We start from the raw sequence: 24,262 nt of genomic DNA, 5'->3' as shown, positions 1-24,262 counted from the left end.
TCGAGCTTATTACGTAACCGCTTCTATCAATAGAGAATTCGCGCCATTTTGCGTCAGAAGCTGTTCTCTCCCTCTGCTAGTAAGAACTACGCTGCTGCGCTTCTCTCATCTTTCTTCCCTTTGTTAGAATAGTTATGACGTCATTTCATCTAAAAGAAAGATTTTCTGCCATTGGAATTGAATAAAGATGTGCAATTAAAAGCAAAATACTTCTGCGTCATCATCCTGCTGCCTAACACCCAGCCACAGCAATGCCGGGCTTTGATGCCAAGCTTCGTCATTCATGTCCACGACTGCTAAAATACCACACGCATATATATATATAAATGTAATAAATATATAGAGAAAAACTTAAAATTTGGATATTTTTACTAAAAGGTACTGCGTGCTAAATTCGTCACAGTTTAAGAACCCTCTTTGCTTTTAAAAAAATGGCAGGCCTTCCACAAACCATTCAAGAGGTATTTAGTCAAACAATCTTCTTTAAATTTCTTGGGCATGAAGAATATAGTATTTAACGAATATTAATATAATGTAATATACAATAACTTTTTAAACGAAAATATTTCGTTCATTTCTTAAATATAGGTACTAATGTAATTTTTCAACATACAGTCGAATCTAGAGAACTCTAACGAGAACAATGGTTTTGTATGTTTTAAGAATTGTTCTCTAAATAGGACAATCATGTCCTTTCTTTTTTTGACAACACAAAGATCCAGGAACTATGTGCTACTTTGGAGTGCCCGTTAATGGAGGTTCCACTATACTTTGTTAAATTTATTTCCATAATTTTTTAATGTTATTCCTAGAACAAAATAAATCTACTAATAAAAAACCACTTACTTGACAAATATTAATATAATTTTATTTGGAAATATTCATATGGTACATATTTACAATGATTCATTTTGCTAAATGCAAATTGCACGAAAAAATGAAAATGATAGCAATATATGAGAATGAAATAATTTTCTTATTTACAGAATTATTTATATGCTTTATATATATAAACTCTCTGTACATAAAATAATACAAACAATATAACTTTCATTAAATATAAGCCTCAACTTTTAACCATGCTGGTTGCAAGAAAATTAACTTTTATGAGCTAAGGAAGGCCATAATTGTTATTTTTATGGAATCCAAGATTTAAAAATATTAGGTAATAAATTACAGAATGAAATCCTCAGTTACCCTCGCAGTGAAGAGAAAAAGGCAAGCGATCGCTATGATTTGAATTGTAACTATATGATCCATTAAACTGCTGAATCGCTCACAATATTGAATACTTATTCTGCATCTGAATATTGCATTCGATTCTTTCAAAAACTAAATCACGGAAAATATAAAAGATAGGATTAGAAGAGCTAGTTTTGTTACATTATCAATGACCACTCTGTAGAAAAAAATGGTTTGTATCACTGAGTGGTTATTTTGAGGCAACGTTTGCTGGTAAGATTAATCATCCAAGCGTTTAAGTGCATATGAATGGAATGATTCAGCAACTGATCTTCTTTGGCTTAAATCCAGCAGAAGTGCAGCAAATGAGAAACTTTGTCTTCTATCCATGCATAGGAACAGGGATGTAAATAGGATAGAAACCTCCATGCCCTCCTCCGCCACCTCCTCCACCGGATTGCTGAAGCATTTTGGCGATTAGACCAGTTACCATAAGGTCATAGTTGTCTTGTCCTTTATTATGTCCTTTATGACCAGCTTGGACAACTGCTATTTGAGAGATCGCCAAGATTGCAAAGAAAAGAATTAAGCAAATACCTCGTGTAAAAGCCATGTTAATCTAAAAATTAAAAAAAGAAGTATCAAATTACTTAAGTAGCACATATCTAAAGTAAATTGCATGAAAATTATTATTCAGGTGAAAATCACTTGAAAGCTTACAGAAACACTTATATAATTGGTGTGTTCTGAAATACAACGGCCAAAATTTATTATTAAATTTTATACTGCTTTTTATGCAAACAAATAATTCTCAGCATTCTTCGGTACTCTTCTGTTATCGGGAGCGGATTCACATATCGGCAAAAGTTGATGATCTGGTAATAAATTCGATATACAGTCAAAAGTCGTTAATTCGGACACGCATAATCCGGAATGATCTATAATCCGGACCTCAAAACTACAAACTTTCTGCGCATGCGTCGCTTTGACGCATGTACGTAAGACCTTTACGGCTGCGAATATGCGTGTGCGGGTGCGCAAAATACGTTTACGAATGCGCGTTTAATGTATAACGGAAGGTATAAGCTAAGCTAAAATTATCTAATTATCTATTTCAGTTAATGTTGCAGATTGCGTTGTTCCTTAATCTTCGAATTGGATCCGGCTTATTATTTTTTGCGGACTGCTAGAGCAATTTTATGAAAGTAAGCTTGAACTTTCGATTATGTCAAATAGAATTTCTGATATATATTTACTAATGTGTAAAGGAACTACAAAGCGAAAGTATGTTTCGAAGTCCATTAAACAAAAAGTGGAATTGCTGCAAAAAATGAATAAAGGCATATCCTTTGTTTATCTAAACTTTAACGTTTGTTTATCTTTAACGCCGCGGCGCGCAATGAATTGGAAGTTGATCTGTCAGCACTATCCTTATCTTCACGGCAGATGTTTTTATTTTATTTGGCTTATAATTCCTTACTAAATGTAGTATTTCATCTCGATGTACTCCGTCTTTGATATGATTTAAATCAAATTCCTCGTCATTATAATTCTCTTCCGATAGCGAAGAAAGTGACAGAGGTTATTGAAAACGAAAAGATTTCGATTGACAAATTAGTCGGTAGACACAGCAATTATAGGACTTGAACAGCGGAACTTTGTAACTGAACAAGAAATTATGTCTGTTTATAGAATTAAAGAGAATGTATTATCACATAAAAAACGAAGCAACTTAAACAACTTACATTGAAAGAAATGTTTAATAAAGTGAACAAATAAATATTAAGCTTTTTTTTTTTGTAAATTTTGATACCCTTTAGATGATAATTGTTCTTTATTTCATAAATTACGGTTTCATATTTTCAATTTTATAATTTCTGCATGCAATCTTACCAGATTTAAACTGATGATCTATAATCCGGAAAATCGATAATCCGGAATCGCCGAAGTCCCGACGAGTCCGGATTAACGACTTTTGACTGTATAAATAAAATATTGAAGATACGGCTAAGTTGAAGAAAAAAATAAGGGAAAAAATGACATAGCAGGTATTCGTAAAATTAGAAATGTTTAGTGTAAATTCGTTAGTGTAGATTGAAGGGTGTCCCTTGTATTATCTCTGACTTGTTGTTTCATTTATCGCCAAGTTGTTGCTTCATTTATCGCCAAGTTGTTGTTTCATTTATGGTAACCTGAGTAGTTGAATGTTATGGACACCCAATTATGACGTGTTGGGAGATTAGCAAGGGTTTGTGGTGTGTGTTCGTTAGGTAGTACATTGCTTATTTTGTGGTTTAGACGGTATAATGGCTGAATTTGGTAAGATTAATTTGAAGTTTCTGTACGATTTGGAACGACGAAAAGGGAAAGAGCATTGATTGACTCATGTGTAAATGAAGGTTTACTTAGTAGCCATTATAAGTGTCCTGTTTGTAGCAAGCAAATGCATATGGTCGAACGTCGGAGGATATCGGCACTACGGAGGATGTTTTTGACTCTTATCTTTGTGAATTTATGTGGCGACGCTAGTATACACATTCTAGTTCAGATAATTTTAAGAAGTTTTTTGGATGCTATTAAGGAATTTTATTTGACCGGCGAATTTCTAAACAAGGTAAGTGGATATTTCCTTCGTCTAGTGCTAAGATGAATTTTCTTTTTTGTGTTATTTGATTGTTTGATTTAAAATGTAGTTTACTGAGATTATATATTTTTTGTTGGCTTCTCCTTTGACTTTTTAAGCGAAAAGAGACCGATGTGTACGTAGATAAAGTCAAGCGAGTGCGCAATGCCAAGGTTGTGCTATTCTCTGATGTTTCTTCAAGTCAGAATAGGTCGATGTGCACATGGACAAAGGGAGTGCGCAATGCCAAGTTTGTGCAATTCTCTGATTTTTTTTTTTAAGTAAAAATAGGTCGATGTGTACATGGATACCGAGTTTAGGCAATTCTTTGAGTTGTTATTTTGTCTTTGTTTCACGGGTGCCCCTTGTCGAACATTGGTGATTTTTGGCGGTATATGAATCCCGAGTTTGCGCAATTCTTCGACTTCTTATTTTGGCTTTGTGTAGCGGTAGTAAGTCAAAATAAAAAGTCTAAGAATTGCACAAACTCGGTATCCATGTACCGCCAAAAATCACCAATGTTCGCCAAGGGGCATCCGTGAATATATTTTTACCTGTAAATTGAACGAAATCCAAAGGAATAAGAAAAAGTGTCTGTTAGAGAATTAAGATTAATGCGGAGGCATGAAAATGCCTTGGGAACATTTTAGGACGCTTTTGCCCTCAGCCATACTCAATAAGAATCTAGTTGGGTACAGTCAGTGCCGCGTTGACGTTTATTTCGTATTACGACATAACCTTTCAACAGTATACGTAGCGGGTTCGATAGTTTGTGCGCAGAGATCGATAAAATTATATTTGTGGTTAATGCAGAAATGCTCAAATTTTGCCATTCTTAATTTTTCAATGTTACCTTTTCCACAGCCTGAGTATACCACAGTGTTCTCAATAATATTTTTTCAATAACTTTAACTAAATTCTGGAAGAGCAACTAAAACATTCTTTTTTTTTCGTGGCAAATTCCGCCGCACATCCCCTGGGGTGGAAGGATGAAACAAACCTTATTTTTTCGACAGGGAAACAGACAAACAGACTTCAGCCATCTTTCGACAATAATACCAAAGCCGCCTATTTTAACTGACGTTCTAGGAATTAATGCACGACCATAGACTTCCCTTGTATAAATGTTCCAATCCACAACAATGCAATGATTTACCAAACTGACACTGACAAAATTCAGGGGAAGTTAATTCTAAGCCCATGCATAAATGAAACGAATTGCCGTTAAGAAACTGATTCTAGAGCCTTCAAACCAATTTTCAGAAAGCATCATTTTATGGTTTTTTGTACAGTTTCTTTCAGGATAAATATATTCTATAAATGTTCCAATCCAGAGCAATGTAATGATTTATAATAGCAATCTACAAACTTTTTTGATAGCATATACCTAAGATGAAAATAATTATAAGTTGTACTGTATATCATATTTAAATATATTATATTATATTTGTGTATGGACATGTGTTTCAAAGCCAGTTTATTTATGATGTTGAGTTTCGCAGACGGTACTGAAACTGGACACAGCGACCGATAACAGAACATCGCCCTCACGTGATACATGTCGCTCTCTCAAGTGTTCGTAATCCTACTTCTTTGGCGTACCTTCAAGTATCATTTTGCACACGTCCTGGAGCAGGCGTACCCTACTTTGAAGACCACTGTTCTAAACATTCAAGTGCTTTGGGTAGTCAGTGTGTTTTGTATTACAAAATATACTAGCATGACTATAACTGATAGATTATATCCTTAAACTAGAAGAATACGGTTCACATATTTACTTTCTTTCAATAAATTATATTTTTTATCATAACAAAAAACATTCGACATTGAGTCTCATTTGCTCATTTAAATTAATTTACTTCTATGGGCTTTGCTGTTCTATTTGTATTACTATGGGCTGCGCTGTTTTATTTGTATAATTTAAAGCATAAAAAAATTAATATACAAATGAATTAACAAGCTCGACATGACTTTGAAAGAAGAACCTAGAAAACTGGGACTCTGCTACGTTTTATTTGCAAGTATCTTTGCATTTTATTTGCATGATATAGCAAATTCATTAATATAACACTATGACAAGAGCATATATTTTGCTTCCTGCTCTGAGAAAAAGCAGTTTTGTAAAACTTTGATTTAAGATAACGCCAACAGTTTTATTATGAGAATAAAAGTATTATCTTCACTTCGATCTCTTCGATTAATGAGGTGTGTACATAGACTGCACGATAATCTTTTGAGACTATCTACAATTTCGCACAAAAATCGAAAGCATGACATCTTCTCAGATGTCAAGGGCTTGTCGTCATTTTGCGTGAAAGTTCAACCTCATAAAACACGAAGTGCATTTTACTGTTCGATTTTTATAAAAATAATATAAATAAGAGATCATATTTTTTGACTGCAAGAATCATAAAAGCAGTTTCGAAAAAACATTTGTAGAGTTTTAATCTGGATAGCCATGATACAAATTACTCATAGTTTCAAATAGTGTTGTATAGATGTTGTTGTGCATGTGTTTTACATGTGCATGCGTTTTACATTGTGCTTTACATGTTGTTGTGCTAATGCATAAATATTAAAAGTAAAACTTCGATATTTCATGCATAATTCGCTAAACATTTCAAATAATTTTTGAGCAAAATAATTACAAAATTGATCTTCAAGGAACGTCTACACTTCATGCAGAACTCACGGAATTGCTGAACCACTGAAATGTAACTCAAAAGGATCTTAACTATTAATATTTTAAACATTTATCTATATGCAACCAAATGATGGGCTTGGTACATTTTTGTTAAAGAGGTTTATGATTATCCTAATAATAGCCAATGAGATTTAACTCCAACTAACGTAGAATTTATTTGTCATAGTATTTGGATTTTTATTCCTGAATTTTTATTATAAGCGACGATTTGAAATTAACCCAGTAAAAGAAATTCAGAATCAAATATCTCAGAAAGTTTTGAAACTTGCTTAGTTAAAGCGTCTGTTCTACACAAGCAAGATGCAGCTTATCTAAGCAATCTAAATCAATGATATTTTGACCAATACGTGTAATAAAACATTTATAAATTCAAATTTATCATATTATACGGAAATTTTTCCCGAGTCCCTGACTGTCTGTCTGTAAAATATTTATTTTTGTCTATTGCACTTAAAGCTGGTTAATCTAATACTCCTTTTTGAAGATCGGTTGTATTTGTTTGGTTCCATACAAGCAAATAATATTTTACTAGTTTACAAATAATAATTTACAGAAAATAATAATTTACTCGTAATTTACTATTTGTTTGGTTCCATACAAGCAAATAATAATTTACTAGTTTAAAGTCAACTAACCTGAAATAATTTTCAAATAATTAGTTGATAGAAATTTTCTTATTTTTTCTAGCTAAGTAAATCAGTTATTCAACTGTCATTCGAGAAAGCACAGATAAAGTTTTTAGTGGATGAATGAAATTTTAAATCTCATTCAAAAACTTTCTCATGTATGAATAGAAAGCTTTCTCACATTTTTTTGCTCGGAAATTTTTTTTAACTGAAACTATATTTTTGGAAGTATAAATTATCGTCTGCTACTTGACAGTTTTTCTGATACCAGTTGTTACGTTATTTTCTTCCTTCGGTACGTTCGTTACGGGCTCGTATGGATTTGCAGTGAATAATGACGACACTACTTGATGAAGTATCGAAACACACTTTATTTGCCAGTATTGTCAGGACAGCTCTAAAACACGTTTTACAGTCGTCGATGAACTACTATAAACAAGCTGGAACAATCAGCGACACAGCCTTCAGGTTATCAGGCTACCACGGTGGATACAGCTTCACCGCAAAGCACCAGATGACCAAGGAGAGTACAGCATTCGACTCTCCTTGGTCGTTTTCGGAACTCCACGTACTCTCGAGACTCTCCACGCTACAACTCGCGATGCACTCGACGACACACAGAGCACGGCTCTCGACTCTTCGGTTCAGTCGATCGCGGAGCTCTCAACACGCTCACTCGACGATGCACTAACCGCGATACACTAAGAGATTCCTTAAGTGCACTCGACGACCCACTCGGCACTCGTTGCCCGGCTGTCAACTCGATCGACTCCGCAGGAATTGACTCGCTAGACGAGGCACACTCACTCGCCCTCTTGATGAAGCACACCTCTCAATACTACTGACTGACTGAGGACCAGCAGGGTTTATATAGCTTTCGGCTTGTGTTCGAGAACATTCTGGGCTAAACCGGTAAGACTTCGTTCCAGAAGGTTCTCCATCAATCCATGGCACATCGCCAAATTTGTCGCCAAATGGGAGATTTCTCGCCAAATGTGGCAGCCCTTCCTTTCCTTGCCATTTTATGGCAAACCTAAAACTGCTTTGCGAGGAAGCCATCTTACCGCGCCTGTACATTTCGTAACAGTGTAGATACTAATTTCAACTTTTGATCTAAAAGCAGAAGATTAATTAACAATGCCCATAATTGAGTTGGTGCTTTGGAGCGATGTAATCTGCCATACTGTATGTTCGAAGATTCCTCGTTGACGAATATGAGCGGAGATACGTCAGAGTAGATGAAGTTGGTCACGTGACTTAATGTCACGCTCTTATTGGAAATGCCATAGTAAGCATTAAATCATTAATTTCCCAAATATTTGTGAGTCAAGGCATGAAATGCAGTAAGTAAGAGTGAAAATATAAACAACGCCTGATGTTTCGTTATAAAACTAACCAGCCTGTCTGAAGTGACATACGTCTTTTCATCACTTCACTGCGGAAAGGCGGGGAAATGATGAACAGTCTCACGCATGGTGAGATAAATACATGTTTTTTCGAACTTTCTGATATTAGATTTCTTCCGAAATTTACGACATTCAGAAAACAAAATGGTTGCTGATGCGTGACCAAGAGAACTTTTTTCCATCCATGAAAATAAGGCTTATTTAAAGGCGGCCATCATGCAAGAACATAACTTTTATACATATTTGTGTGAAAAGACTCGGAATAGTAGTCTGTTGGCCGCTTTTCAAAGAGAATTGTGCAAAATGTAATCATCTGCTTTTTTTTTAATTTAAAAAGAAAATCAACTTATCATGGTAAAGAAGAAACTTATTATCATAACGCATTTTCAGCGCTATAATGTTTGCCTTCTAAGCAAGAGACATCAAACATTAAATGTTAAAAGTGAACAAATCTGAAAACTAATTATTCATTGACTCTTTGGTTAAAATATCTGTAAAGGTAAAGAATGTTTCATTGCCTTTGCATTATAAAATATTATTTGAAATTAAACTGTGGTTTAATATTTTACACCTTTTAAGGGCTATAATGCTTGTTTTCTAAGCAAGAGACAGTAAACATTAAATATTAAAGGCGAAAAATTCTGAAAACTAGTTGTTCAGTGACAATTTGGCTTGTTCAGTGACACTTTGTAAAAGAAAAGAATATTTTGTACTAGTATTCCGTTTTGAGGACCGTAAAAAATCGCCAAACTATTGTTGATGCCAGTGCTGCCAAAAATAATTGTGGCAACCTTAACGCAAGAAAGTAAGTATAATAGTAAATAACTATCTAAGATTGATGATTTAATTTAGACGAAAGGTTAATTTCATATAATACTTTTTTATTATTATAATTTATATAAAAAAGGCTAAACATAACTGAATGAAAGCATAAGGGTAAATAACTATTTCAGATCATTATTATAATTTATATTAAAAAAGGCTAAACATAACTGAATGGATTCCTGAACCTCTATTTCGCTACCGAGTTATCGCTAAAGCATAAATTCATCTCGTTGGTTGTTCAATCATAATTTTCTATAATGAATGATGCCGTTTCTTTGAAAAAATTTTATTGCAGACTTTTCGTCATGAGCAGTTCCCAGATTATTAAATCCATAGGATATATAAAAAAAAAAAAAAAAAAAAAAAAAAAAAAAAAAAAAAAAAAAAAGATTTGAAAATTAAACTAGTATTTTAATGGCGTCTTAAGAAATATAAAAATATCTAAACTTAACGCAATTTGAAATCAGCACGTACGCTAGATTTGGCGCGCTGTTAAACAGGCGCGTTTGCTAGATTTGGCGCTTTTGCGCATACATTTTTGCTGCAATTTTTTACGGTCCTCAAAACGGAATAGTACCGAACAGTTCATTGTTTTTGTAATATGCAATTTTTATTTCAAATGATTGCTGTTTAATTTATTATATCCCTCCTTTTTATAAGTTTAATTACTTTTGTTTCACGAGTGTCTTACTCATGCTGTCATTCATTACATGCTGCGAATCTTTTGATTCATTGTACTTAATAGCGCGGTATTTAAGCTGCTCGATAACAAGTAGTAAATAAGATAACTTATTTAAAAAGAGAAGTGACTTGATTTTGATGGCTCAAGTTCAGAGTTGTGTCGCCTCAGACAGTACAGTGGCGCTAGCGGTGACTGTTCTACAGTGACTGTTCTGTTAGCCCGAAACAAAAGGCACAGTTTTTTCGACTCCCGCTTTAGACTTGATTGCATGTATACATCTTTTCTCCTTTTTGTGGATCAACATGTCTTTGTGGTGCATTCTGCACAATGTTACATTAAGATGACTAAGAGGTGGCCGATCATTCTTGTTGAATTACTCCAAGTAGAGTAATTAATAGTTGAATTACTGCCAAGTAGGAGTCCGGCCATTCGAAAGCGGACACACCAGGGGCCGAGTATTTAAGTCGCTGAACACTGGCAGTTCCGACCTGGGTTCCAATCCAGGTGAACGGGCTGTCTGCATGGGTGCTTACGTGGTTCCCTACATGTGTAACGTGTATACGAGCCAGTTTCCCTTAGAAAGTTCTCCACGAAGGCATACCTCCCCTTAGGCAGATAGCCCTAGTGAATTTTGCCATAATAAATTAAACCCGTCGTGCCCGAATGCGTCCCTTCCGTTAGGCAGATACCTCTCCAGTGCTTTGCCATAATTAAATAATCCAAACCAAACCGTTGGAAAGGGTAGGAGGTTTCGAAATTCATCTTCTTCCGATTTCATTTTTATAAGCATGCCGGTGGTAAATTAATAAGCATATTAAATATTCGAATTTTGTAAGATCATGCACAAGAAGTTAAATTTAAATTAATTTTACTTCCAAAGTAGTTACCAATAAATATATCATTTTGATATCCTATGTATCATATGTATTTCCTTGTGAATGGAAGGGGTTTGGAACATATTTAATAAATGTTTAATTTAGATGTTTGTCATCCAGCATATAAACGTATGCTTAAAATTTACTGCCTCTCCTGTACACCATATTATAAAAAACAGAGATATGTTTCTTTAAATTACGCTATGTAAGGGAAAGATTTTGTATTTGGATTTAAAAAAAAGTAAATTTCGGAATGCAGTGGAAAATTCATAGAAGTGGCATTATACTTATCAACTAACATACATTATATTTATCAGTATATGCAATTATGTTCAACACAAACGCAATATTCATTCAACACTTTTATGTTTCAATGCTTGTATTATTTAGTAAACGATGATAACTGAAATGCTTAAAAAGAGTCATAAAATAAACATGGGTGCTAGACGTACAGACAACTCGAGTACGTGAACCGTCTAAAATGATGTACTTTTGTGAACTTCAATATTTGTTTTTAACACATTAGACAGCCAGCTGATGTGTGTCCGAAAATTTTATTTTTCATTTCCTACCATGATTTTTCTCCTTTATCATGCCATTTTAAATTTTGAATATTGAAGTAGTTTCCTTAAAGGTTGGAGAAAACTAGAAACTGTCATTACTGCAGTTCTCGAGGAGAATGGGATTTTAAATTAACACACCTATTTGTAGCAAAACATCTCAGACGTTTTAGTTGGCAACTGACTTATGCCGAAATGGAAAACGAGGGAGCTAATCCTTCACGGTCGCATGCTTTTGAGGTAATACTAGATGGTTATCCAAGATGGTGATTCAAATGGGGAAAAGTTTCGAATTCTGTTACAAAATAACTTTTCCTTCCGCTCAACTGTTTTGCACCGAAGTTATTGCTACGCAGGGTTTTGCTACAGTATAAGAAATTCTGTAATATTACGTTGCCTAATTTTGAATTATCTCTTTTACATTCGAGAACGCCTTTCAAGTATACGTTGAGACATTCTACTGGTATTATTTTTTAAATGGATTCGTCAGATTTAGAGCCGTTGAATATCTGAAATTTAAGCACTTCTGAAAATTTCACGCTTTCATATTTTAACTATTTTTAAATTGTTACATGGTTAACGATAATTTTATAGCTCCTTCATGTAAGATATGATGGTTAGAGAAAACTAAAATCTCTGAAATAGCAACGTTATTTATTTATTATTTAGTTAAATAAGAATTTTAAAGTTTCTTCTCTGGAAATATTGCATTTTGATATATATATGTATATATACATAAGAGATAATTTTTAAATAAAAAACGATGGCAAATTATCTAACAGGATGAATATATATTAAAACTGAAGCAAAAACTAAGCAACATAACAAAATGGAATAATTTTAATTATCTTAATTTTGAAACTTCTAAACTCTTGTTTATATATATATAATTTAGTGGAGAATATATAAATGAAAAATTATTTCTTAAAAAGTGTGATGTAAAATTTAGATAGTTGATGTATACTATTGTGGGCACCAAAAATCGGAATTTGTAATTAATTAAATTGGAATTGTTAATTTAGAAATGCTAAATTGATAAAAAGTAAATTTAAATACTGAAAACAATAAAATCATTGTTGATCCTATAGAAAGATAAAGATCCTGACATTTTAAGGGATTTAAATGCTTCTATACAATGACCAACAGTTCATAAGGATTGCGATAATATATGTATATATATATATATTGGCACATTCTAAACATGTATAATTAGTTTTATTCCAAATGTTTATAGTTTATATTTTTTTTTCATTTAAAAATTAATATTTAACTTCAACTTCATGTTCACATGAAACAAGAAAGGTAAATTTTCAAGTATTTCAGTTTTCATTTGGTCAGAGTGAAATAGATACTCAATTTTAAAGAAATTAATATTCTTAAGAAAAAATTTCCACTTTGATAAGATGTTTTTTATAATAATCCGAAGAGCATCAAACAAAAAAAAAAAAAAAAAAAAATCTGATGTGTACACCACAGACTTCCTTGTACGGAATATTAAATTATACGCATTTGTTTCTTGCATTTCTTTAAACTTATTGGATTTAATTAAATCTACTTCGCCGACAGCGCATAAACCACAATAGAATAAAGGCATTCTTTAAAATTCACTCTATTTGTTTAACATAGCGACACTCTGGGCACAAGGTTCACTTAACAGTATTATATTTCGTTCATATTATAACTCAGAATGCACAAAATGTATATCATTTAAAGAATAATATAATCGTTGCCACATGTTCTTTTCAAATACTATAATAAAGCTAGAACGATGTAAAAAAGAAATTAAGCAAACAAAACAAAAAAAAAAGAAACAGTTTTTCACAGACGATTGAGTATTTCTCATTTAATTAATTCAGTTCTCACTTCGCGAGAAGGCAAAAATACATAAAAACTCAAAATATCTATATTAAAAATTACGAAGTAAATCTCAAACACTTATTTCCTCGAAAAAATTCCAGAAAGAATTAAGCATGATTTAATTGGCAATAATAAATGAATGCGGTATCTTTGTTGTTGCGAAGCTAAGTTTCTCTAGATTGGCAACAAATCCACCAGTCTCTTGATTCAAATGTAAACATCAATGGCCGCCATTAAAAAAAGACTTAGCGGCAATTAAACAACTTTAAAATTGCTGATAATTATAAAAATATTGCACACATATTTACTAAAGGCATAAAATCCTTAACCGGAAGATAAAAACAACATAATTCAATCATTTTTAAAGCACAAAATATACAATTTACAAACATATAAGAGTAAAGAAACTGAGATCACTGAGCCGGATAACAGAGTGGATATATATATAAATATATTTATAAACGTTTGGTGCGGCCGATTGCAACCAAAATACGATGTGCACATCTACATGTTATAGCAGTCCTATATACAAAATTTCAACGTTCTGAGGTTACTCGTTTTTGAGTTATGCGAGATACGTATGTACGCTCGAACGTACGTACGTACGCACGTACATACATACGTTCGTAGAGATGCCACCAAAGATTGTCTTCAGAATTCATTTTAAAGCAATTATATATATATTTTTTTTGAAGTAAAAGAGTATTTTATTCTGTCCTTACGTACAGATATCAGGCAAAAACATCGTTAAATTGCATTCGATAGCGGTTAAAATGGATATTTTCGTTGAAATATGCTGCCTGAAACTTTTCGCGATTACAATACTTCCTTTTTACTTCGTACAAGGAAGTAAAAAGTAAATAATAAATCTTACTATTATCGAAAAAAATCAATACTCTATTTTATTTCCAGTAAAATCTTTATCTGAAACTTTGGTTTTTTCCTTTGCATATATTTCAAATAATAATTTAAATAATTTATAAAAATATATAACTTAGCCCAATTCATTTCATATCGTTTTTTCGGATTTTGTTTCTAAAATATGCATTAATATCCTTTTCAGAACAGCTTGCTATGTAGTATTCTTAGAGAAGAATGATAATTTAGACATAAATCCCCTTTCTTAAAGACAGAATACAGAAAATTGTAATTTTCATCCGCAGATTTAGATTTAAAACTTTATTTGATACTTTAGCAAAAAATGTAATTGAATCAGCAAAAGAATTGAATGAATAATTTAACAAACTAATTCAAACGAAATTCTGGTACTTTATATATCGGAAAAAATAATAAAATATAAAAATATCACAGACACTCGATGTTTCTGGTATGTTCAAGAAAATGTTTTGAAATGACATCAATCAAGTACAAGATCATAAAATTTATGATAATTATACCAAAGAATAATTTGGATATTCCAAAATTTAAAATATTCTACTAATATTTTGAGCATTAAAAATAAAGAAGTAAAATATCATAAAGCATAACTACACACTCCAGAACTTACTAAAAAAGTTTAAATTCTCTGAGAGTATTTCGAACATTAAAGAGAAGGATGGACATAACATTTTTGACTAAATATTAATTAAAAAGAAACAAAATAAATCACAGACAGATTTTTTTTCATTATGATTATAGACTATATTTAATTTTTATATTATTATTAAAATCAAACATACCATTCGCATGCGAGTATTATGTATTGCAGGGACACCGTACTAAAATTATTTAGAACGTATCTGTTTACCCGTGTTTCTCTCACAAAGATGCAAAAAGTTTGTGTTTATTTGCGTCCAATAATCCGCTTTTTGAGGGCCTCTAAAGGGGGAAACATTTAGGATTTCCTGTTTCTGCAAAAATGCATTTCCTTTTGTTCCTTGCTGATTGGTTGTAAGGATTTACATCTTTCCCGCTCTCAGCAAGAAGGAAATAGCAAGATTTTCCACACATTTTTGCAAAAGGCGACTTTCATTTCCATGGAACGATTCGGAAGATATTTTTGTCACGAATTACGTTTATCGTATCGTACATCTTTCATAAATTACCTGGTTTGTCAGCAAAATTGCATCTTACTTGCCAAAATTGGCTGCAATTATTTCTGATTGCTTGGGAAACGAAAATTATTAAGCTGTTGGTGAAAGTGTGTAATTTGAAACTTCTTATTGTTGCAAACTGACTCACTAGAAAAATGTTCTGTTAGGCGATTAAACAAACGCAATATTTTCCCCTACAGGGTAAAATAAATCGTCAGCATTTCCTTGTAGATTTACAGTTTTTAAAATTTGAAGTCACTATTTTTAGAACATAAATAAGACTAAAAATGTTCTGCTTCTGAAGAAAAAATTTGCAGTCTTATAAAAGTTAAAATACGTGATTAAGTTTAAAAGACATGGATGTTAAAAATGCAGTTGGTTTGGATCATTACGTTCCAGCCACTATTCTGTATATATTTTTGTGCCTCATTACTCTTACATAATCACATCTAGGCATCCGTGCTATGTGTAGTGTACTGGTGTATGACAGACACAGCCGCCTGTGGTAGACATTTTTAAGGGATTATTTTAAATAAAAGCTTTTAAAAGATAGATTGCGATCGCTTGATACTTTATAATTCTACTAGCAAGTCTTCATTTCTTTAATGAATCCATAATATCTTATATGTATAAAAATAATGTCTTACATATTTTCCAAAATAAATGTCATAAAACTTAGGATTCCGTTTTAAATTGCTTTACAACTCGTTGCCCTTCTCATCTTAAGATACAAAAAATAATTAAACTGTAAGATTCTAGCTAAAACTTTACGTTGTTGGCTAGATCTTTACATGAACTCACGAGCCAGTTTCCCTTAGAAAGTCCTGCAGGAAGGCATCCCTCCCCTTCGGCAGATAGCCCTCGAGGCGTTGCTGTAATTAAATAAACCGAATCAAACCTAACCTTTACTTGAACTGTCAGGCGACTATTCGCTAAGTTCAAACTCTATCAATGACAAGGCGTACGAAGGGTAAAAAGAGCCTTTTATTACCCTCAAGAAGTATTTACAGACGGCACTCCTAGTGCTTATAAACTTCGCCAATACTTTTGGATGCAACTCAGAAATATAAAGTTGAAACTAATTAAATAATCAACTAAAGCTGCACAGAGGTAATTAACGCGAGTTGGTCCTTTAGCCGTACCACCGACATACACAAACCGGCAATTAAAATGCACGGTGTCAAATAACAAGTTTAAATCAATGAAAAAACTTGGACGAATGGCAGAAGACACTTTGTTTGATGTAACTCAGACGCCAGCTTAAATAGAGTCTTTCTACTCTACTTTGCTTATCACGCGAAACTAAAATAACATTCTGGAAGGAAATGGAAATGAGGAAGGATAGAAAAAGCTCAGCAAATAAATGAACAAAACTGGTTAGATTAAAACTAAAATAACATTCCTTATAAAACTAATCACTTTGATATTTTCTAGTGATTTCAAACACTGAGTTATTGTTTTTGTGTCTTAAAGATTAGTATAACTTTTGTGAATAAACATGCAAGAAGAGCAAAAGTGTAACAAAAAAAAAAAAAAAAAAAAATTGGAACCATTTTCACAACTGCTTGCAGTAACAGTTTTTACAGATGAAGATAGTCGGATATACTCATCAATTTACATCCCAAATATAAACAATATAGCAAATATATGAAAAAATTATGGCAACACTAAACTCTCTGTAAGAGACGCGTGGCGCAGTGGCTAGCGCATCGCGCAGCAGCACCACAGGTCCGGGGTTCGATTCCCGGGTTGGGCAAGGTCGAGTCAGCCTTTCATCCCTTGATTTCCATCACTTGGATAGATAAAATGAGTACCAAGTTCGCTTGGGACTAAACACTGGGGGTCTTGCGACAAGCTGACCACTTTTTCAGGGCATATGCTTACGCACCCCGGACCCCACGGTCATGAAAGTAGGTTTCGGGCACTGCAGGCCTTTGGCCTATTAGGGCTGTTACGCAAATGCGTTTAGTTTAAACTCTCTGTAAACTTAAACATTGCTCAACCGAGAGCGCCCACTCCGCACATACTTTTTTCTTTTCACCTCTTGTGTAATACAAGATGCTTTGATTATGATTCGAAATCTAAACATTGATTGTTTTATTACTCATTTCGATTTCGATAATAGTTTTATCTTTGCTCCTGAGTTTAAAATAAAAATTCATAAATTTAAGTTACAGCTTTGATGTTTTCTCATAGAAATCGAAATTATGAAGAGTCTGATATTTTATAATTTTTTTATGTATGGATTATCATTATCGTTTCTTGGTATCATTTCGATTCGAAGAATTATACATAGCAGTCTTAACTTTGCTTCAAACTTTCAAATATAAATTCACACATTACTACAATTCATACAATTACTACAGTTTGGTGTTTCCTTATGCATATTTGAATTATAGTTGCCTGATGTTTCCTAAGCACTACTCATGATCATATATTAATATAAGGAAATGCACATTTCTCAGAAGCACCAATTATGTTATGAATTTCTGCAAAATTATTATTCATGATATAGTTAAAATATATATTTCTGAGTTTATACGGAAAAAATAGAAATTATTAGGAATGATAATAAAATATGCCATCACATAATACAGGTCATCATGACAAATACTTCATATCTATTCTGAAGACCGGATGCGTTTGCTTGCTCCGGGAAGGTATATGGGTCTAAAAGCACTGCATAATATGACAGGCAACACTTTAACCTAAAAATAAGTGTTATAAACTTAGGCTAAGCCTTACCGTGTCATGAGAAATTAATCAGTCAACTCAAGGTAATTTTTGTTCCAGTCTTCAAGGTAGGTCAAATCAGCATGGTAGCGCATCCCACAAAATATCCGTTAATAAAATCTAGTGGCACTACAGATAAGTGAGTAGGTGTTATCTGCCTGATTAAAATGCTGTAAAATGACCGTTTTATATCATTTTCTTCAAATGGTAAAGATATAATAAAGGAAGTTTTGATTATGCGATTATGGTAAAGCCTCGAGGGCTGTCTGCCTAAGAAGAGGGATGCCTTCGTGGAGAATTTTCTAAGGGAGACTGGCTCGTATACACGTTAGAAATGGGGAAAACTACGAAAATGCCCATGCAGCCAGCCCGTTCACGGGACTCTCGAGCCTCGGACCGAATTACCGAAGTTCAGCGACTTTACCGCTCGGCCGCTGGTGGATCTATACTACAGGAAGTTACTTTATCAGAGATCTTTCACATGCCAAATAGCTCACCTTTTTCAGATAACCGCTCAAATATTTAGCTAAATTAAAAAGTGATTTCTTAAGCCGAATCTTTCCTGCACTTCTGTAGTTTCGTTTACTTCTTCAGAAACTGCAAATTAATGAATTTGGATAGCGAGGGACAATCTGAATTTAGAGAGAAATGTGACCTTAGCTTTGACACCAGGATTCCATTTTGTTGCAGTTGGTATGCTGACTGTCTGGTGAATGAGTTTCGTACCTACGTGTTATTCCGGAGGCTGTGAAAGTTTTCTACCATACCATCACGAAAATTGCCAGAGATTTCTCCTAAGTAGTGACAATCATTCCTATGGAATATTGAAGGAGATGACTCTTCTTTATCTAATAAATAATCAGTATTCGAACAACTTCATTTCCGGACTTCATTAAAAAGAATTTGTCAGTTTCTACTATTTAATTAGGCTTTCCAATTTTATCGAAAGTTCTGCTTAGAACACTATAAATGCAAATTTCCAGCAGTTAATTGTTCCAGTCTGCTACTTTTTTGTCGGCCATATTTAGCTAACCGTAGCTTTTCCATTAATGCACCCTTCTTTGATGGCAGGATCTCATAACATTGAAAATAATCAACTTCTTAGTGTTCCGTAGAAGACAGGTCCCTAATGTTATTACCACCTTCCCTCTCATTTAAAAAAAATGCAAGAAAAAATATAGCAATAGCGATTAATTTATATCCTTGTTCACTAAAACAAAACATTGCTTATCGAGGATCAGTCGCCGTTACATCAACTGAAAGCGTAGATATTATGAATGTTTTGTTACGTCACGCTTAATGGTAACTCAGGCTAAATCGCTTAATGGTAACTCAGGCTAAATCGCTTAATGGTAACTCAGGCTAAATCGCTTAATGGTAACTCAGGCTAAATCGCTTAATGGTAACTCAGGCTAAATCGCTTAATGGTAACTCAGGCTAAATCGCGCTGCTTTGCCAGTTTCACTGTCGACGGGAGAGTACTTAACTATTCCCAGGTACTTTAGTAAACGGCATAAGTCTGATTAAAATACTGTAAAAAACCGTTGTAAGTCATTAGCTGCAAATACACTTGTGGTAAGAAAAATAAGCAAGAAACGCTAAAAGAAAAGGTACGAATGTAAAAAGAGGAATTGAAATATACATTTTATATCTGAGGTAGAGGTTGCATCGCCGAAGACAAAAATGGCAACCAAAATTAGCATAAAAACCAGCCCCGCAATCACACCTTAAACAGAAGCATCCCAGACCTATGTGTCAGTTCGCAAGCAGCGACAGTTCATGTAATTCGAGATAGTCAAAGCGAAAATCATGAACCAAAGACACCATTTGCACGATCAAAGGCGTTGGATGGCTTTTGGGATGTTGCAAGCTGATGCAAGACTCTCCGCTGTTGGGAATGAGCTGAATATGCATCGTAGTGTAATCAACATGCTATGGAATCATTTTCAAAGGAACGTAAACCTCTGCAGAAGTCCAGAACCGGTCTGGACGCCGGAGGATTACCAACCACAACGGCAGTCGATCGCTTCCTGTTGCTTGTGCAAGACGTTGTACATCACTGACAACATGGCAGCTGGAGTCCCATTTTTCCCTGCTGCAGGACAGCCTATATGACGCCAACGTGTCAACGGACGGCATGAAGGTGGACTATATGCTCGAGGACCTGTGGTTTGTGTTACTTTGTCCCCATTGCATGTTAGAGCGCGGTTGAATTGGGCCCGTGAACATCGCAGTTGTGAACACTAAAGCAGTGGGGCTACGTACTCTTTACGGACGAGTAACGAGTTAACAGCCAGAATGATTTCCGAAGGGCAAGATATGACGAAAATCGGGAACACGCTATTGGGTGACAAACATCGTTGAAAGAGACTATTACAGAGGAGGAGGCTTACTTATATGAGCTGGGATAGCAACGAATGACTTCACCGATCTCTACGTGATTCCTGGTGGTTACGCCATAGCCGCCAGATATTGTGACTAAATTTTGTACTCTCTTTTGCGTCCTTTTATAGCTGCAATGGGTACGACGCGATATTTATGGACGATAACATCCTACCGCATAGATCGCATAGACCAGAACATTCATATGATTCGTTTTATTATGATTATCTTCTTTATTCGATTGGTCTGGTATTTAACTCTAAATATTTACCTTTGTGTACATATGCTTGTAGTTTTTGTAAGTGTAATCACAATATTCTATAATTTAAATATCTGAAACAAGGAAAAAAAAGTTACCCCTTTGATCGTCTTAAAAGTTGAGTAGCTTTAAATTCCATAGGTACATATTTTGGCTTGAATGCATCTGCCATACGAACCTCTGAGAAAAAAGATGCAGAATTTAAAAATATGCGAAACTGAGTTAAAAATCTTTAGAAAGATAAAGTATTTATCATGATTCATTTGACTCACAGGACTCGAAACCTGGAACTTTCTTTCGAATGCGCGTCGTGTATGCTTCCATTTCATCACGAAGGCATCCGTAAAGGATGGAGAAAATACCTTGTAGAGTCATTAGGTTATTTTGCAGCAGGAGACATGAAAAATGAGCAATGTCCTCGCCGAGACTCGAACCCTGGCCCTCTCGAATACGCGTCGAGTATGCTTCCAATTACACCACGAAGGCATGCGGAAAAGTGGGAAAACATACCTTTTATAATAAGAGCTTAATTTACGTATTTGCTGATAGAACTTTCTCACATTTCTCTTATATACTCTTTTTCATTTTACAATTTTTTTTTCTCGGAAGCTCTGTATTGCATGAAAAGAGAATTTGGTGCACTGAGAAACTGCACTAGTCGAAATTGGATAGATAAAAATGTAAAATATAAAAAAATTGAAAGGTGTCAGATTTTAATTGTCGTCCAAAAGGATCTGTTAACGTTTTTTTACTCTCTCGCTGAACTTGTAGTCTACCAGCGTGCTTCTCTACTCACTATGGCTAACTCCCTTTTCTGTTGTTTTTTTAGCTCTACTTATTATTAAGGATCATTTTCTTCCCACTTACAGCGCATGCAATAACAAAATCACAAAAGTTTTAGAAGATGCATATCTTTAGAATTTCTGATGCATTGTTCATTTTTGGCATAGATTTATATATTTTTTTCAGTCTTCTTTCAATTCATCATATATATGTTCAGTTAACTTAGTGAGATGGTTAACAAAACTTTTTTTTTTATTATTAACGCTTTGTTTGTTACCTTAACGTTGCACAAAATTCAACACAACGGCAAAATCACAAAACATTTAAAAACACCATATCTTTAGAATTTCCGATAGACGTCTCGTGGCCTTGAGATTAAAATTTTTTCTTTCGTACAGTGTTGCCACTACTCGCTTTCATATGTTGAGTTCATTAAGCAAAAATTCATTTAAAGTTTACAAAATATGAAATAAATACTAAATAAAAAAAATGTGAATTGTTTCAGATTTTAAATTACGTCTAAAGGGGCGTTTTTTTAACGTTTTGTGTGTTACCTTTATTTATTAAATATCATGTTCTTTGCACTTAAACCATAAAATTCAGTTCAATAGCAATGTCTCAAAATAATTTTTAAATGAGTATATCTTTAGAATTGCCGATACACAGTTCAACAAGCTGGAGATAAAAAGGTTTCTTTCCCCCGTAGAGTGTTGCCATTGTTCGCTTTTAAATCGTTGAGTTTGTTACTCAAAAATTCGTTAAAGGTTTACAAAATATGAAATTAATAATAAAACAAATTCCAAATTTCAATTTGGGATTTCAGATGCCCATATTCGCAGTAGGATTACATTATTCAAAATTAGATGGTCTACCGTCGTTTTATCACAATGCGAGAAATATACAGTGTCTCACAAAAGTGTGGGACACTTGTGCTTTATAAAAGGAAACTGTAGTAAAATAAATTAAGAAAACATGTAAAAATTTTTGTGGGTGTGTTTCATACTTAAATTTAGTAACACTTATTACATAACATACATTTTCTCAAAATATTAAAATATTAATTTAATAAAAATATAATTGTTTAGAACGGAGCAAAAAATGGCTCACATAAGTGATGGAACACTTACTTTTCCATCAAATATTTATCCAAAAATTTTACTTTTTAAAAGGTTTTAATATTTCGTTGAATTTCCTTTTACTTTTAAAACATGATTTAATCTTCTTGGAATGGATTCGACTAATTTTTTTTTTTCGATTTCTGGAGTGATTTTACTCCGTTCTTCTTGAAGCACCGATTTTAATTGTTGTTTTGAAGAAATGGTGTGTTTGCGAATTCTTGATTCCAATTCTTGCCAAATATTCTCTATGGGATTTAAGTCAGGAGATTAAGGTGGTGTTTTTATTATTTCAGGACAGTTATACAACAGCCAGAGTCTAACGTTCAAAGCAATGTGCTTGGGGTCATTGTCCTGGTAGAATTTAAAATCGTTATGAAGGTTCAATTTTCGTGCTGAAGATTTCAAATTTTGATTTAAAATGTCAATATACTTGTACCGATCCATTATACTGTCAATAAAAACAAGATTACCAACTCCAGCGGACGACATACACCCCCCATATCATAACTCCTCCTCCACCATGTTTTAGTTTTGCACCAAGCTCTGTTTACGAAATTCTTCCCTGGGTTTTCTCCACACCAGGATTCTACTGTCAGAACCAAATATATTAAATTTACTCTCATCAGCAAATATAACTTCATTCCAGTAATCAGAATTCTTATTTATGTTGGATTTTGCGAAAGTCAGTTTGAGTTTTCTATTCTTTTCACTTACGAAGAATTTTTTCCCGGCTGCTCCACCGTGATATCCAGCAGATCGAATTACTCTTCTAATAGTCTCATGATTAACAATTAGTCCATATAATGCTTGTAAATCAGCAGCAACTTTAGGAGCACTCATTCTTGGATTTTTTTAATATTTCCGAACGATAATTCGCTTTATTCCATTGGATAGCTTTGATGGTCGTCCAGGTCTTCTTTTATCCTGAATCATATGATTCTTTTTATATCATTTAATGATTTTGAAAACTGTTGAATGACTCAAGTTAACTGTTTCAGCAGTTTTTCTTATAGATTTTCCACGTTCAATTTGCAAATTAATAACTAATTTTCGAACTTCAGGCAAAGTTTCTTTACGTTTAGCATTCATGGCTGCACAGAGCTAAAAAACACAAAAATTACAAAACAAACTGGAGAGAAATACTGCACACGATTTTATAAATTATTGCCAATTGCTTTTGAGTAAAAATAAAAACTCCTAAAAATATTTTTTACGTAGTAGCATCTAATGGTATCCCATCACTTATGTGAGCCATTTTTTGCTTCGTTCTAAACAATTGTATTTTTATTAAATTAATATTTTAATATTTTGAGAAAATGTATGTTATGTAATAATTGTTACTAAATTTAAGTATGAAACACACCCACAAAAAATGTTTACATGTTTTTTTTAATTAATTTTATTACAGTTTCCTTTTGTAAAGCACAGGTGTCCCATCACTTTTGTGAGACACTGTACATATATTTATGCAGATTTTTCATTATTTAATTTCTTCAAATATAATGCAGGACTCTAACATTTGGTGGCAACAGTTTGAAAAGTGAACCGATATTTATAGGAGTCCGACGCTAAATGCCAAAACGAAAGTAATAGTCCTTCGGGACTCAAATTCCA

The 24,262-nt window shown here is 33.5% G+C and overlaps 1 long non-coding RNA gene across 1 annotated transcript; it reads right to left on the bottom strand.

Annotated features, from left to right (window-relative positions):
- Nucleotides 1-846: 846 nt before the first annotated feature.
- On the bottom strand, nt 847-15,177 carry LOC146997946 (uncharacterized). Its single transcript, XR_015040162.1, has 2 exons — nt 15,020-15,177; nt 847-1,801 (listed from the first exon to the last, which is right to left on the bottom strand). It is a non-coding gene; the product is annotated as an uncharacterized LOC146997946 (long non-coding RNA).
- Nucleotides 15,178-24,262: the final 9,085 nt, after the last annotated feature.

The sequence above is a fragment of the Stegodyphus dumicola genome, chromosome 3 (genome assembly GCF_044657685.1).
Source record: "Stegodyphus dumicola isolate Sdum_Otavi_A_Nest chromosome 3, ASM4465768v1".
NCBI lineage: Eukaryota > Metazoa > Arthropoda > Arachnida > Araneae > Eresidae > Stegodyphus > Stegodyphus dumicola.
This window is presented reverse-complemented; position numbering and strand designations above follow the sequence as displayed.